The 15,434-nt window shown below is 38.2% G+C and overlaps 1 long non-coding RNA gene and 1 pseudogene across 1 annotated transcript in view; one reads left to right on the top strand and one right to left on the bottom strand.

Annotated features, from left to right (window-relative positions):
* Window positions 1-12,711, top strand: part of LOC120881878 — a 36,132-nt gene extending 23,421 nt beyond the window's left edge. Inside the window, exons 4-5 of the long non-coding RNA XR_005725340.1 lie at window positions 1,858-1,867; window positions 12,700-12,711. This is a non-coding gene — a long non-coding RNA (uncharacterized LOC120881878). The remainder of the gene's footprint in view (window positions 1-1,857; window positions 1,868-12,699) is intronic.
* On the bottom strand, window positions 4,867-6,226 carry LOC120881823 (annotated as a pseudogene).
* Window positions 12,712-15,434: the final 2,723 nt, after the last annotated feature.

The following is a 15,434-nucleotide window of genomic DNA, read 5'->3' as shown; positions in this document are numbered from 1 at the left end:
TACACTTGTTTTGAGGTACTGTTTGTTAAGCTTCTCCACTGTAAAGTTACTCTCCCCCACCCCCACTTTCATACTCTTTGGAAGCAAGTCACTCTAGGACTGGGGAGTTAAGCTCCACTTCCTTGAGAGGGGACTAGCTCATAAATTATTTGGAATTCTTCTGTATGGGAGATCTGCTTCTTCTCTATGTATTTATTTATTTGTATCTATATGGAATCATGTATATTTATTTTATACTTTGGGTTATAATCCAATACAATAGTGTTTGTTTGTGTTGCTCAGATTGTTCCAACTTTGGGAGTTCTTTCACATTGACTCCTCTGTCCATTTGCCATGCACTCATATTTTGTTTTTTTTTTTTGAGCACTTCCTCGCTTTCTGATTCTACAGAATGCTCCAGGCTCATTTTGTATTTGTCCCTGCCCCAACACTTCTCCAATGAATCCTGGTTCTTTTCTTTGGAGAATAATTTAAAACTAGTATCTTGCTACTGGGTGTATTTGTTACTACTGGGGTACCATTGTTCCTGGACAGAGCTAGGAAAGTTACTCGTGTATATACACCTATCTAATTTTTGTATTTATTCATCTCTCTCTATATTAATCTAAATATAAGTACATACTGATATCTCTGAATCTAATCCAGTGCCACATAACTTTTCTCAGACAATGAGAAACTTGGCTTCTTTCATCCAGCATCCATTTCCTTATTTTTCAGTCCTAGTATACATATATCAGAGAAGGCAATGGCAACCCACTCCAGTACTCTTGCCTGGAGAATCCCATGGACGGAGGAGCTTGGTGGGCTGCAGTCCATTGGGTCGCAAAGAGTCGGACACGACTGAGCGACTTCACTTTCACTTTTCACTTTCATGCATTGGAGAAGGAAGTGGCAACCCACTCCAGTGTTCTTGCCTGGAGAATCCCAGGGACAGGGAAACCTGGTTTGCCTCTTATAGGGTCACACAGAGTCGGACACAACTGACGCGACTTAGCAGCAGCAGCAGCAGTATACATATATGGCTGTTTCAATATTGTTTAACCATAATCCCTTGAGAAACAAATTTGCCAACTAGATACAGTGTTTACATACAGTTTCTTTTGTTTCTAGTTTTATATTTTCTAGTGAAAGCAGATTTTCCAGAGTTACTGTTGCCAATTCCTTTCTTCCTTCACCTTGTTTGGCCAACAAGTGAGCCACTGGCTAGTTTATTTTGATTTTGGATTTTTCAATTTTTGTGATGAAATTATGTTGTTATATTTCAATTTAAATCTAAGTTTTCTGACTGTTGCTTTCCCACGCGTTAGGAATATTGTGACAAGTGCTTAGTCTGATGATGTCAGTGTATGTTGGACTCTTTTAGCACAGCTATAGTCTCAGGAGATAATAAAAACACTACTTTGCCATCTATTTTGATAACAAATTAATCCACACTATACTGTGTTTTAAGAGTGCAACATTTGAACTCAACTTTTCTGTTTTCATTTTGTTTTGATTTTGACATGATGGATATGCACTAGTGTTAAGAAATAAAATTAAATGGTCTGCTATAGAGTGTGCCACAGACATGGCATGTGTGGCACTGGAAATTCTATAGAATTATAACTGTGTCACTGTGCTTTGTAGTGTGCTGTGCTGCAGTGCAAAGTAATAAGAGCATCAAATCTGGTCTCTGCTACTTCTATTCAACTCTGCTATTGTAGCATGAAAGCACCCATAGGCAAAATGTAAACATATCAGTGTGGTTATGTTCCGATAAAACTTTATTTATGGGTATTGAAATTTTAATTTTGTATACTTTTCACATTTCACAAAATATTTTTTTTTATTTTTTCCAACTATTAAAAGATGCAAAAGTAGGCAGTGGGTGAATTTGGCTTGTGGCCTAGTTTTCTGACCCCTGCTCTACAATTTTAAAGGTATACTCTCATATTATATGTAAACAGAGGTCATTTTACTTCTTTTCTAGTTCTTATGCCTCTTATTTCTCTTGAATAATTTCTACCATGAAGTTTAATAGTAGTAGTAGTAGTTAGAGAATATTGTTGCCTGTTGCTCATCTTAGTGAAAAGATTTATAGTCATTCCCCATTAAATAAGATGCTTGCTTTAGGACTGAAGTACAGTTGATCCTTGAACAACACAGGTTTCCACTGCATGGGTCCACTTTTTTGGAGATTTGCAACAACTTGTAAAATTTTATAGACAAACCACATAGCCTAGAAATATTAGAAAAATTAAGAAAAAGTTAGGTATATCCTGAATTCATAAAATATATGTGGAAACTAGTCTATTTTGTCATTTACTACCATGTAATCTATGTGGAAAAGAAAGTGTTAGTCACTCAGTCATGTCCGACTCTTTGTGACAACATGGACTGCAGCCCACCAGGCTCCTCTGTCCATGAGGTGCTCCAAGCAAGAATACTGGAGTGGGTTGCTTGCCATTCCCTTCTCCAGGGGATCTTCCTGACCTAAGGACTGAACCCGTGTCTCCTGAATTGCAGGTGGGTTCTTTACCACTGAGCCACCAGGGAATCCATAAAATGTATTCATAAAATATATGTAGATTCTACCCTATTTTGTCATTTACCACCATATAACATACATGAATCTACTACAAAATGTTAAAATTCATCAAAACTTATACATACAGACACTAAGAGAACATATGTGATACCATTCACAGTCCTGAGAAATGTAAACAAGTGTATATATGCAATATAAAGTTCATAAATGCATAAATTAACTGTATCACATACGGTGATGCTCCAATAATTTCATAGCAACGGTTGCTGTCGCAGTGAGCTCTAGTGTTGTGAGTATCCACCTAAAACACTGTGCAACACTGATCATCTCCACGTTAACAGTTCATCTCTACGGTAACTTTTGTATCACAGTAAAAAGTGATAGCTCTGGTTTTCAGGTTTCTTCCATGTTTAGTGCAACATGATAAACCCTGAATAACACCACGAGGCTCGTACGCACAGAGTGCCACTGGTGATGCTGGAAGCGCTCCCAAGAAGCAGAGAGAAGTCATACTGTTACCAGGAAAAGCTGATTTGCTTGATATGTACTGTAGATTGAGGTCTGCAGCTGTAGTAGTCTTCCATTTCAAGATAAATGAATCCAGCACAAGGACTGTTGTAAAAAAAAAAAAAAACAGAAAAGGAAATTCGTGAAGCTATCACTGCAGCTATGCCAGCAGGCATGAAAACCTTGCATTTTTTGCAAAATACCCTGTCATCTTTTTTGAAAATGCAGCTTTTTAAGTGGGTGTAGGATTACTATAAGAAAAGCATACCTATAGACTCTAATATGATTCAAGAAAAAGCAAAGTCATTATATGACAACTTAAAACAAATGAAAGGTGCAGGCTTTAATGCCAGCAAAGAATGGTTTGATAATTTTAGAAAGATTTATTAATAAAAAGGTCATGGTAACAGGGGAAGCAACTTCTACCGAGATAGACTAACTCTACTGTTTGGAGCAAGTGCAGTTGGCTTTATGACCAGGAATGCCCTTATACATAAAGCTGGTAACTGCTGAGCCTAAAAAAAAGATAAGCATCAGCTGCCAGTCTTTTGGTTGTACAGCAAGGAGGCCTGGACAATAACACTTTTTCTGGAAAAATTACAATGATGCTTTGTCCCTGAAGTCAGGAAGTACTTTACCAGTAGAGGACTGCCTTTTAAAGTTCTCTTGCTATTTGACAATGTCTCTGACCACCCAGAACCCCATGAGTTCAATACTGAAGGTGTCAAAGTGGTCTGCTTGGCCCCAGACACGATGTCCCTAGTTCAGCCTTTAGATGAGGGAATTATAAGAACCCTTAAGGCCCGTTATATATAGTACTTTATGGACAGAATTGTTAATACTATGGAAAAGAACTATGACAGAGAGACCATCATGAAAGTCTGGAAGGATCACACCATTGTAGATGCCACTGTCACTATAGAAAAAGCTGTGAAAGCCATCAAGCCTGGAACAGCAAATTCCTGTGGGAGAAAACTGTGGCCAGATGTTGTGCATGACATCACAGGATTTACAACAGAGCCAGTCAAGGAAATCATGATAGAGTGTGTGGATGTGGCAAAACAAAACAGAAGAACAGATAACACTGGGGAGTGAAGGGTTTTGATACAGATCTTGGAGAGATTAGAAAGCTAATTGATACCACCCCAGAGGAATTCACAAGAGGAATTCATGGAGATGCATACCTCTGAACCAGTGACAGACAGTGAAGAAGAAGATGAAATAAAATTGGTGCCAGAAAACAAATTGACATCAGACAGTCTTGCAGAAGGGTTCCAATTATGCAGCATTGCTTTTGACTGTTTTTACAGTATGAATACTTCTATGATACAGGCCCTGAAACTAAAGTAATCAGTGAAACGATGATGGTATACAAACATTGTTCGAGAAATGAGAAGACAAGAATATCAGGATCTATAATGTATTTCCATAAAGTTACACCAAGTATGCCTGCCTCTCACCAGTAATTCCTCTGGTGTGGTGTCAATTAGCTTTTGAATCTCTCCAAGATCCTTCCTTTCCACCTTCTGTGCCACCCAAGATGGCAAGAGCAAGGGCCTCCTCCTCCGCCCCAGTGTGGAGATGTGATAATGAAGATCAACTTGCACTTAATGAATAATAATCATTATGCCATACACTTAATAAGCTTATCTGCTGGGGGCACGTGTCTTTATATGAAAATCTAATTACTGTATGACAAGAACTGTGTAGACTTTTTTCTATTATCATTACCCAGTGGTTCATTGTGTAGAACATCATATGCAAGACTTGTACTGAAGTGGGCAGTGCATCCTGACATAAGTATGAAATGACTGATATTTAATATTTTTTTTTCATGTTTCTCATTGCCTCTTTGTTCAGGTCTTTATTCAAAATTAGCTGTCCAAAATGATTTGGCATTTATGGAATAAACAAAGTTCAGTTTATGCAGCAGCCTTCTTTTCCTCTGAGGTGGGTTTCTTTTCTGTGGGCTTCTTTTCAGCTGCTGGTTTCTTGGTCCCTGCAGCCTTTTTTCCCACCACAGGCTTCTTCAGCTTCTTATCACCAACAGCCTTCTTTTCTTTGTTTCCCACCACAGGCTTCTTGCCCTGAACCCCCTTCTGATCTGATTTGGCTTCTAGTGCTGCTGCTGCCTTATCCATGTGGATTTTGTGGTTCTTGGCCTGTCGAAGAACGGTATTCTAGCTCATGGTCTTTGCATATGGGTTAAGCTTCAACATGATTCTCAGGTTTTTCAGTGGATTCTTCTTCAGGACTCTGCGATGAATCTTCTTGTGTGATGCTTGGAGTGCTCTTTGGATTTCTGGGCTTTTCAAGATTCTGCTAAGGTCTGTATTGAGCATCTTGTGCATGGGGAGGTTGTAGTTACTCTTGAGGGAGGCTGCTTTATGCCTCATCTAACTTTCAGAAAGCACTTTCAGTCCAAATGCAGAAACGTCCCACATGACCACCAGGAGCAAGTTTCAAAATGTTCAGCTTGCTTACATTAAGCAGAGTAATTCCAGGGATGTTTCTGAAGGCCTTGATGATACCATTGTCCTCATTATAGATGATACAGGGTCCCCTGTGCTGGATATGGCAATAGTTTCTAATTTTGCCTTTGCCAGGTCTCATTCGCTGAGAGGCATAGACTTTTTTGATATCATTCCAGGCCTTAAGTTTCTTCAGAAGCAAAACAGCCTCCTTGGTCTTCTTGTAGCCTTCAACTTTATCTTCCACCACCAAAGGAAGTTCAGGAGCTTCCTCTATACGATGAACTTTAGACATAACCAGCACTCGTAAGGCTGAGGCAGCCAGTGCAGAGCAAATGGCATATCGCTTCTGCGCTGTATTCACTCTGCGGTGCCAAAGTCGCCAGGTCTTGGTTGGTGCAAACATGCGGCCCCCATGACACATATTACCAAAAGCACCCTGACCAGAATGGTGAGTCCTGCCACCTTGAATCCTGGGAGTTCGAGCTACAGCTCTGCTGGTACCCCAAGACTCAGCACTGGTTTGATGACCTGCTAACTCACTGACAGCATAGGGCTGTCTGTTGTTTTTGCATAAGTTGATGTGAACAAAGTTAACAATATCGGGTTGAATGGGAGCCCGGAGCACAGCAGGCAAAGTGATATTTTTGCCAGAGGACTCCCCCTTTTCAGAGTACACTGATATTAGTGGATGAGCACACGCCATTGTAGGGCGAGCAGAAGGCCATGCTCCTCTCAACCCGGCAGCTCCCACAGGAAAAACTTAATATAAAATTAATGTGCTAGTTGGCTTACTGTTTTATAACTTTACTTTCAAAGAATTACATTACTGTATAGTATAGCTTTCTTGCAATTGGAGAAAGTTGTGTATAAGCCTATGATCAAAGGGAAGTGATCTTTATTTATTTTTTTATTGAATGATTAAAATAAATTTTTTAAAAATATAAATTTATTTATTTTAATTGGAGGCTAATTACTTTATAATATTGTATTGGTTTTGCCATACATCAACATGAATCTGCCACGGGTATACACGTGTTCCCCATCCTGAACCCCCCTCCTACCTCCCTCCCCATACCATCCCTCTGGGCTATCCCAGTGCACCAGCCCCGAGCATCCTGTATCCTGCATTGAGCCTGGTCTGGCGATTTGTTTCACATATGATATTATACATGTTTCAATGCCATTCTCCCAAATCATCCCACCCTCACCCTCTCCCACAGAGTCCAAAAGACTGTTCCATACATCTGTGTCTCTTTTGCTGTCTCGCATACAGGGTTATCATTACCATCTCTCTAAATTCCATATATATGTGTTAGTATACTATATTGGTGTTTTTCTTTCTGGTTTACTTCACTCTGTATAATAGGCTCCAGTTTCATCCACCTCATTAAAACTGATTCAAATGCATTCTTTTTAATGGCTGAGTAATATTCCATTGTGTATATGTGCCACAGCTTTCTTATGCATTTGTCTGCTGATGGACATCTAGGTTGCTTCCATGTCCTGGCTATTATAAACTGCTGTGATGAACATAGGGGTACATGTGTCTCTTTCAGTTCTGGGTTCCTCAGTGTGTATGCCCAGTAGTGGGATTGCTGGGTCATATGGCAGTTCTATTTGCAGTTTTTTAAGGAATTTCCACACTGTTTTCTATAGTGGCTGTACTAGTTTGAATTCCCACCAACAGTGTAAGAGGGTTCCCCTTTCTCCAACCCTCTCCAGCATTTATTGCTTGTAGACTTTTGAATAGCAGCCATTCTGACTGGTGTGAAATGGTACTGCATTGTGGTTTTGATTTCCATTTCTATGATAACGAGTGATGTTGAGCATCTTTTCATGTGCTTGTCAGCCATCTGTATGTCTTCTTTGGAGAAATGTCTGTTTAGTTCTTTGGCCCATTTTTTGATTGGGTCGTTTATTTTTCTGGAATTGAGCTGCAGGAGTTGCTTGTATATTTTTGAGATTAATTCTTTGTCAGTTGCTTCGTTTACTATTATTTTCTCCCATTCTGAAGGCTGTCTTTTCACCTTGCTTATAGTTTCCTTTGTTGTGCAGAAACTTTTAATTTTAATTAGGTCCTACTTGTTTATTTTTGCTTTTACTTCCAATATTCTGGGAGGTGGGTCATAGAGGATCCTGCTGTGATTTATGTTGGAGACTGTTTTGCCTATGTGCTCCTCTAGGAGTTGCATAGTTTCTGGTCTTATGTTTAGATCTTTAATCCATTTTGAGCTTATTTTTGTGTATAGTGTTAGAAAGTGTTCTAGTTTCATTCTTTTACAAGTAGTTGACCAGTTTTCCCAGCACCACTTGTTAAAGAGATTGTCTTTTCTCCATTGTATATTTTTGCCTCCTCTGTCAAAGATAAGGTGTCCATAGGTGCATGGATTTATCTCTGGGCTTTCTATTTTGTTCCATTGATCTATATTTCTGTCTTTGTGCCAGTATCATACTGTCTTGATGACTGTGGCTTTGTAGTAGAGCCTGAAGTCAGGCAGGTTGATTCCTCCAGTTCCATTCTTCTTTCTCAAGATTGCTTTGGCTATTCGAGGTTTCTTGTATTTCCATACAAACTGTGAAATTATTTGTTCTAGCTCTGAAAAATACTGTTGGTAGCCTCATAGGGATTGCATTGAATCTATAGATTGCTTTGGGTAGTATACTCATTTTCACTATATTGATCTTTCTGATCCATGAACATGGTATATTTCTCCATCTATTAGTGTCCTCTTTGATTTCTTTCCCCCCAGCTTCCCTGGTGGCTCAGAGGTTAAAGCATCTGCCTCCAATGCGGGAGACCTGAGTTCGATCCCTGGGTCGGGAAGATCCCCTGGAGAAGGAAATGGCAATCCACTCCGGTATTCTTGCCTGGAGAATCCCATGGACGGAGAAGCCTAGTAGGTTAGAGTCCACGGGTTCGCAAAGAGTCGGACACGACTGAGAGACTTCACCTCACCTCACCTCACCTTGATTTCTTTCACCAGTGTTTTATAGTTTTCTATATATAGGTCTTTAGTTTCTTTAGGTAGATAAATTCCTAAGTATTTTATTCTTTTCGTTGCAATGGTGAATGGAATTGTTTCCTTAGTTTCTCTTTCTATTTTCTCATTGTTAGTGTATAGGAATGCAAGGGGTTTCTGTGTGTTGATTTTTTATTCTGCAACTTTACTATATTCACTGATTAGTTCTAGTAATTTTCTGCTGGAGTCCTTAGGGTTTTCTATGTAGAGGATCATGTCATCTGCAAACAGTGAGAGTTTTACTATTTCTTTTCCAGTTTGGATTCCTTTTATTTCTTTTTCTGCTCTGATTGCTGTGGCCAAAACTTCCAAAATTATGTTGAATAGTAGTGGTGAGAGTGGACACCCTTGTCTTGTTCCTGACTTTAGGGGAAATGCTTTCAATTTTTCACCATTGAGGATAATGTTTGCTGTGGGTTTTGTCATATATAGCTTTTATTATGTTGAGGTATGTTCCTTCTATTCCTGCTTTCTGGAAAGTTTGTATCATAAATGGATGTTGAATTTTGTCAAAGGCTTTCTCTGCATCTATTGAGATAATCATATGGCTTTTATTTTTCAATTTGTTAATGTGGTGTATTACATTGATTGATTTGTGGATAATGAAGAATCCTTGCATCCCTGGGATAAAGCCCACTTGGTCTTTTTAATGTGTTGTTGGATTCTGATTGTTAGAATTTTGTTTAGGATTTTTCATCAGTGATATTGGCCTGTAGTTTGCTTTTTTTTTTTTTTTTTGGAATCTTTGTCAGGTTTTGGTATTAGGGTGATGGTGCCCTCATAGAATGAGTTTGGAAGTTTACCTTCCTCTGCAATTTTCTGGAAGAGTTTGAGTAGGATAGGTGTTAGCTCTTTTCTAAATGTTTGGTAAAATTCAGCTGTGAAGCCATCTGGTCCTGGGCTTTTGTTTGCTGGAAGATTTCTGATTACAGTTTCAATTTCCGTGCTTGTGATGAATCTGTTAAGATTTTCCATTTCTTCCTGGTTAGTTTTGGAAAGTTGTACTTTTCTAAGAATTTGTCCATTTCTTCCAAGTTGTCCACTTTATTGGCATATAGTTGCTGATAGTAGTCTCTTAGGATCCTTTGTATTTTGGTATTGTCTGCTGTGATCTCTTTATTTTCATTTCTAATTTTATTGATGTGATTTTTCTCCCTTTGTTTCCTGATGGGTCTGGCTAACGGCTTGTCAATTTTATTTATCCTCTCAAAGAACCAGCTTTTGGCTTTGTTGATTTTTGCTATGGTCTCTTTTGTTTCTTTTGCATTTATTTCTGCCCTAATTTTTAAGATTTCTTTCCTTCTACTAACCCTGGGGTTCTTCATTTCTTCCTTGTCTAGTTGCTTTACGTGTAGAGTCAGGTTATTTATTTGACTTTTCTCTTGTTTCTTGAGGTATGCCTGTATTGCTATGAACCTTCCCCTTAGCATTGTTTTACAGTGTCCCACAGGTTTTGGGTTGTTGTGTTTCCATTTTCATTTGTTTTTATGCATATTTTGATTTATTTTTGATTTTTTCTGTGATTTGTTGGTTATTGAGCAGCGTGATGTTCAGCCTCCATATGTTGGAATTTTTAATAGTTTTTCTCTTGTTATTGACATTTAATCTTACTGTATTGTGGTCAGAAAAGATGCTTGGAATGATTTCAGTTTTTTTGAATTTACCAAGGCTAGATTGATGGCCCAGGATGTGATCTATCCTGGAGAAGGTTCTGTGTGCCCTTGAGAAAAAGGTGAAATTCATTGTTTTGGGGTGAAACGTCCTATAGGTATCAATTAGGTCTAACTGGTCTATTGTATCATTTAAAGTTTGTTTTTCCTTGTTAATTTTCTGTTTAGTTGGTCTATCCATAGGTGTGAATGGGGTATTAAAGTCTCCCACTATTATTATGTTATTGTTAATTCCCCTTTTCATACTTCTTAGCATTTGTCTTACATATTGTGGTGCTCTTATGTTGGGTGCATATATATTTATAATTGTTATATCTTTTCTTGGATTGATCCTTTGATCATTATGTAGTGGCCTTCTTTGTCTCTTTTCACAGCCTTTGTTTTAAAGTCTATTTTATCTGATAGGAGTATTGCTACTCATGCTTTCTTTTGGTCTCTATTTGCATGGAGTATCTATTTCCAGCCCTTCACTTTCAGTCTGTATGTATCCCTTGTTTTGAGGTGGGTCTCTTGTAGACAACATATATAGGGGTCTTTTTTTGTATCCATTCAGCCAGTCTTTGTCTTTTGGTTGGGGCATTCAACCCATTTACGTTTAAGGTAATTATTGATAAGTATGATCCCATTGCCATTTACGTTATTGTTTTGGGTTCAGTTTATACACCCTTTTTGTGTTTCCTGTCTAGAGAAGATCCTTTAGTATTTGTTGGAGAGCTGATTTGAGGTGCTGAATTCTCTCAGCTTTGGCTTGTCTGTAAAGCTTTTGATTTTCCCTTCATATTTGAATGAGATCTTTGCTGGGTACAGTCATCTGTGCTGTAGATTATTTTCTTTCATCACTTTAAGTATGTCCTGCCATTCCATCCTGGCCTGAAGAGTTTCTATCGAAAGATCAGCTGTTATCCTTATGGGATTTCCCTTGTGTGTTATCTGTTGTTTTTCTCTTGCTGCTTTTAATATTTGTTCTTTGTGTTTGATCTTTGTTAATTTGATTAATATGTGTCTTGGGGTGTTTCACCTTGGGTTTATCCTGTTTGGGACTCTCTGGGTTTCTTGGACTTGGGTGATTATTTCCTTCCCCATTTTACAGAAGTTTTCAACTATTATCTCCTCAAGTATTTTCTCATGGTCTTTCTTTTTGTCTTCTTCTTCTAGGACTCCTATGACTCAAATGTTGGGGCATTTAACCTTGTCCCAGAGGTCTCTGAGATTTTCCTCATTTCTTTTAATTCTTTTTTTCTTTTTTCCTCTCTGCTTCATTTATTTCTACCATTCTGTCTTCCATCTCACTTATCCTATCTTCTGCTTCCATTATTCTACTGTTGTTTCCCTCCATAGTGTTTTTTATATCATTTATTGCTTTATTCATTATACATTGTCTCTTTTTTATTTCTTCTAGGTCCTTGTTAAACCTTTCTTGCATCTTCTCAATCCTTGTCTCCAGGCTATTTATCTGTGATTCCATTTTGTTTTCAAGATTTTGGATCATTTTCACTATCTTTATTCAGAATTCTTTATCAGGTAGATGCCCTTTCTCTTCCTCTTCTGTTTGGTTTGATGGGCATTTATCCTGTTCCTTTACCTGCTGTGTATTCCTCTGTCTCTTCATCTTGTTTATATTGCAGAGTTTGGGGTGGCCTTTCTGTATTCTGGCAGTTTGTGGAGTTCTTTGATTGTAGAGTTTCCTTGCTGTGGGTGGGGTTGTATGGGTGGCTTGTCAAGGTTCCCTGGTTAGGGAAGCTTGTGTCGGTGTTCTGGTGGGTGGAGCTGGATTTCTTCTATCTGGAGTGCAATTTGAAGTGTCCAGTAATGAATTATGAGATGTCAGTGGATTTGGAGTGACTTTGGGCAGCCTGTATATTGAAGCTCAGGGCTATGTTGCTGTCTTGCTGGAGAATTTGCATGGTATGCCTTGCTCTGGAACTTGTTGGCCCTTGGGTGTTGCTTGGTTTCAGATGAGCTCCTGTCGATTAATGTTCCCTGGAGTCAGGAGTTCTCTGGTGTTCTCAGGATTTGGACTTAAGCCTCCTGCTTCTGGTTTTCAGTGTTATTTTTACAGTAGCCTCAAGACTTCTCCATCTTCTTTCAAAGACAGTGGGCTGTCTTTTCTGGGTGCCTGATGTCCTCTGCTGGCATTCAGAAGTTGTTTTGTGGAATTTACTCAGCGTTTAAATGTTCTTTTGATGAATTTGTTGGGGAGAAAGTGGTCTCCCCGTCCTATTCCTCCACCATCTTAGGACCACCGGAAGTGATCTTTAAAAAAATGTATCAGTGTTTCTAATACTATACTATGAATATGGCTGTAATCTTTTACACCATGTAATTTTTATAATGATTCATTCCTTAGTGTATAGATAAGCTAAGTTACCATAAAGCAATCATATTACTGCTTCTACATTATCAAAGCCTGAATTGTTATAGCTGTAAATAAATGTGTATTTCTCTTTAACATTGTCTTTCTTTTTAAATTACTTTTTATTGGAATATAGTTGCTTTATGAGGTTGTGCTAATTTTTTGCTGTACAGCAAAGTGAATCAGTGATGCTGCTCCTGCTGCTTAATCACTTCAGTCATGTCTGACTCTGTGTGACCCTGTGGACTGCAGCCCACCAGACTCTTCTGTCCATGGGATTCTCCAGGCAAGAATACTGAAGTGGGTTGCCATGCTCTCCTCCAGGGGATCTTCCTGATGCAGGGATCGAACCGGGATCTCCTGCATTGCAGGCAGATTCTACACTGCTGAGACACCAGGGAAGCCTGAATCAGTGATATATATATATATATCCACTCTTTTTTGGATTTCCTTCTCATTTAGATCACCACAGAGGATTCAGTAGAGTTCTCTGTGCTCTACAGTAGATTCTCATTAGTTATCCTATTTTATATATAGTATCAGTAGTGTATATATGTCAATCCCAGCCTCCCAATTCATCCCACCTCTCCTTTTGTCTCCTTGGTAACTGTAAGCTTGTTTTCTGCAGTCTATGTTTCTACTTCTGCTTTGCAAATAAGTTAATCTCTACCATTACATCATCTTTCATTTTTGATGTCTAGTGTTAGTAATACAAATAACATTTGTAGTGTTATATCAGATAAGGCAATATTGATGTAGGTACTGACATACAGATGATTCATCTTGTAAACAGATGATGTACACCGATGGTATTGATAAATGCAGTACAGTACTACAAATGTATTTCCCCTTCATTATGGCTTTCTTAACAACATTTATTTTCTCTAACTCACTTTATTCTAAGAGCACTTTATGTATAAGTATGTAATACATATAACATGCAAAATATGTGTTGATCAGCTGTTTATGTTGTTGGTAAAGATTCCAGGCAAAAGTATTGCTATTGGGGGGAGTCAAAAGTTATACATGGATTATTAATTCCATGGGAGGTTAGATGCCATAACCCCCATAATGCTATATGTTAATATATATTATATATATTATGTTAATATATTATATATAATATATATTATATAATTATTATACAATTATGTTTATATATATATATATACACACATATATAACATTAGAAAACAAACTAAAGAGCCTCTTGATAAAAGTGAAAGAGGAGAGTGAAAAAGTTGGGTTAAAACTCAACATTCAGAAAACTAAGATTATGGCATCTGGTTCCATCACTTCATGGTAAATAGATGGGGAAACAATGGAAACAGAGACTTTATTTTCTTGGGCTCCAAAATCACTGCAGATGATGACCACAGCAATGAAATTAAGAGACAGTTTCTCCTTGGGAGAAAAGCTATGACCGACCTAGACAGCATATTCAAAAGCAGAGACATTACTTTGCCAACAAAGGTCCATCTAGTCAAGGTTATGGTTTTTCCAGCAGTCATGTACAGATGTAAGAGTTGGATTATATAGAAAGCTGAGGGCTGAAGAATTGATGCTTTTGAAATGTGGTGTTGGAGAAGACTCTTGAGAGTCCCTTGGACTGCAAGGAGACCCAATCAGTCCATCCTAAAGGAGATCAGTCCTGAATATTCATTGGAAAGACTGATGCTGAAGCTGAAGCTCCAATACTTTGGCCACCTGATCCGAAGAACTGACTCACTGGAAAAACCCTGATGCTGGGAAGGATTGAAGGCAGGAGGAGAAGGGGATGACAGAGGATGAGATGGTTGGATGGCATCACCGACTCAATGGATATGAGTTTGGATAAACTCCAGGAGTTGGTGTTGGACAGGGAAGCTTGGCATGCTGCAGTCCATGGGGCAGTGAAGAGTCGGGCACGATTCAGAGACTGAACTGATATATAATTTATTATGATAAAAATATAACCATTGACTTCTTCTTCCTTAACTGTTTGTATCAGGTATTGTATGTGTCTAAGGCTTTTTCAGGATTTGTGATGATAATCATATATGTGTTAATATTATATACCATATTAATAAGTAATATATGCATATGTTTACTATTATTAATATTACTATTATTATCTGTTATGTATTGTTATCACTAATATTAAAACAACCTTTTTTTCTTGGAATAAATTCTACTTGTGATTGGATGCTGATAATATTTTATTTAGTACTTTTATATCAACACTCAAAGGTAATATTGGTCTCTATTTCTTCTGTGAGATGGTCTTTAAATTTTTAAAATCTCAAATGGAGTTATTTTTGGTAATCTTTGCTTTCCTAGGAAATTATCCCTATTATCTAGGTTTTGAAATTTATTTGCATGAGGTCTGCAAAGTAGTCTGTTTTTTAATAATTAATTTGTACTGGAGTATTTTTAATATACAATGATTTGTTAGTTTCAGGTGTACAGCAAAGTGAATCAGTTATACATATATTCACTCTTTTTTTGGATTCTTTCTCCATATAGGTCTTTACTGAGTATTAAGTTGAGTTTCTTGTACAGTAAGTCCTTATAGTTATTTTATATATAGTAGTGTGCATGTGTCAAGGCCATCCCATGTGGCACTACTGGTAAAGAACCCACCTGCCAATGCAAGAAACATAAAAGAGTCATGTTCGATTCCTGGGTCGGGAAGACCCCCTGGAGGAGGGCATGACAACCCACTCCAGTATTCTTGCCCTGAGAATCCCATGGAGAGAGAAGCCTGGCAGGCTACAGTCCATAGGGTCTCAAAGGGTCAGACACGACTATAGCAACTTAGCATACCACGCGCACGTGGGCACGCATGCGCGCGCGCACACACACACACACACACACATCATATCTTCTTTATCCATTCATCTG

Source organism: Oryx dammah, unplaced genomic scaffold (assembly GCF_014754425.2).
Source record: "Oryx dammah isolate SB20612 unplaced genomic scaffold, SCBI_Odam_1.1 HiC_scaffold_23, whole genome shotgun sequence".
Lineage (NCBI taxonomy): Eukaryota > Metazoa > Chordata > Mammalia > Artiodactyla > Bovidae > Oryx > Oryx dammah.
Note: the sequence above shows the minus strand (reverse complement) of the source record. Positions and strands in the feature narration are given on the sequence as shown.